The sequence below is a fragment of the Elephantulus edwardii genome, unplaced genomic scaffold, assembly GCF_000299155.1.
Source record: "Elephantulus edwardii isolate Elephantulus edwardi_28Jun2011 unplaced genomic scaffold, EleEdw1.0 scaffold00023, whole genome shotgun sequence".
Classification (NCBI taxonomy): domain Eukaryota; kingdom Metazoa; phylum Chordata; class Mammalia; order Macroscelidea; family Macroscelididae; genus Elephantulus; species Elephantulus edwardii.
In genome coordinates this window covers 9,257,583-9,260,018 of record NW_006399773.1, presented here as the reverse complement: position 1 = coordinate 9,260,018, position 2,436 = coordinate 9,257,583, and positions in this window count along the sequence as shown.

Here is a 2,436-nt window from a genome sequence, read left to right as displayed (position 1 = left end):
TAAAGTTCAATCCTCTACATACTAAGAGATAAAATTAAGTATTTAATAAATGAAATGATCTTCAATTTGACCACATTATTTCTAAACTCTCACTGTCTACAGAATTTCTTGATTTCCAGTAATTATGCATTTATAAATTTTTCTTTTAAAATATTACATGGGTTTTTCCTGGATTCTAGGAAAAGGAAATGATATTACATCCTATTTATAATTCGCCAGCGTCCGTGAACATTACTCCTCAAATGAAATAAAAATTGTTTACCTTAACTTTTGTGGAGCATTTTCTGAGCACATGTTTTGTATTACACACCTCAGGTGTTTCACTGAATGTCCTAAAACTCATTGCTCTACAAGTACTTTGGGAAAGAATTAGCCACATTTCAATATGTCAAGCTGTGATTAATCAAATTTGTTCCCCAAAAGATTAAATTACCACTGCAAAAGGTCAATAAATTCTAATGATCCTTATCTGGTCTTAGAGGTATGAACAGAATTCTAAAAAATATTTTAAAAAAGGAAAACAATTTAGGAAAATGATTAAAAGTTACTTTGCTATTTTTATTAGGAAAAACGTTTACATAGTAACTATTTATCAGATTATTTTATTGCCTTTCAAATGATATTTTGCTACAATAAATGATGTCAGTCAGTGCTGTTGTTATGTACTCTACTGTCAAGTCAAAACGGACCCATAGCGACCATCCAGCAGGTTTTCAGAGGCACATAATCACATGGGTGGAGACTGCCTATTTGTCTCCCACAGCTTCTCACCAGTAAACTACCACTGTTGTTGTTGTTTTTATGTGCCCTCGAGTCGCTTGCGACTCATAGCGACCCTATGTACAACAGCCCTAAACTCCGCTCTGTCCTGTGCCAATCACACTGTCCCTGACACTCCCATCCCAATTATCCCAGTCACTGAATCAATCCACCTCATAGAGGGCCTTCCCCTCCTGCGCTGTCCCTCTACCCTACCAAGCATGATTTTTGTCTCCACTTTCAGGGAGAGAAAATGAACTTGTATTTTTTTTTTTTTTTTTACTTTAACCAATATTTATTAAGTACCTTTTGTGTTGCTGGCATTCTCAAAGATTCTAGGAAATACGAATTAAAAACTGAGGATCATTCAAGTTTTAAATAGAGTGACTTTGTCAAGTGTTTAGCTATAGTTCTTATCTATGTTAGCATATTTCTCAAATGAACAAATCAATTATCAAAAACCCGTATTCATAAAATCACACAGAGAGTTTGTTGGTTCCTAAATCCATGCATTTTACCCAGCACTGCATTGTTTATAAACTTGTAAGTCAGGCAGAAACGGGAACACTTTAATCAACTATTGTGGTTCAATTGGTACATACACAATAGAATAAACAGCTCAGAGCATAACTTGGTAAGATATATCTGCCCAGCACTTTACTATCTATGAGATGTTTTTACTGTAAATCTCATAAAAGAAAGTAATTGTACCTATGCATGGACACTTGATTTAATCTTTTTGTATAACACATTCCTTTAGGAAGTATGTAAATAAAAGGAAAATTCTTTCAATAGAACAAGGTTGGTTTGGTTTTATTTTTTATTATTTTTGAATGTAAAAAAGAATAAATTTTAATGGAAACATTTACAAAAAATCATGCAAGGAAGCAATGATTTTTTTTTAAAGTAGAATACTTTTAACAAATAGCCATTGAGAGAAAAGCATATCGAAGACATATGGGTGTATAGAGTTAGGGGAGCAGGGGCTATGCTAATTTCCTCCCCTGGGGAGCTGAAAATTTGCAGAGTGACTAGATAAGGCATTTGTTTAATTTTGTGGTAAAAAATCTTGGAGGAGATTGACAACTCATAATAATCTCCCGCCATTTTTGTGCCAACAGAAAATGCCCAGTTCAATTTCTAATATTAGATTGGTTTAACTGCCTATGGTAAACTTCTCTTAGAATATCTAACTAAAAGCAACCCTCATCTTATTCTAGGAAGAGGGCTGATGTTGACTAAATGGCATGTATCAGCACACGTTGGTCAGATTGTCATTCTATGGAGTCAAAAGTTTTGTTTCATTTTTTTACAGCTAGCAGTATTTGATACTAATACTTTCATTAAATGACAAGCTGCAAAAGGCAAAATCTAAACTAGAAACTGAAGTTTATCAGAAATAGTTTTCAGGCCAGTGATTCTTTATTGACAGAAGAAGAAGAAATAAAGTTTGTAAGTAAGTAAAAGCTGTTCTTTGCTCTGTGAATAAATATCCTAATGACCAAATTATTGCTATTTTAAAATGTATATTAGTAAGAGTTATACAAAAAGAAGAAAGCAAGGGTCATAACACAGACAGCTATAATGTTCAGGTAAAATTCAGGATGTCAGTTTCACAATTTTTATGCAAAATTTTAATAGTTAACCAAAAAATGAAGTAATTTAAAATTCTTTATT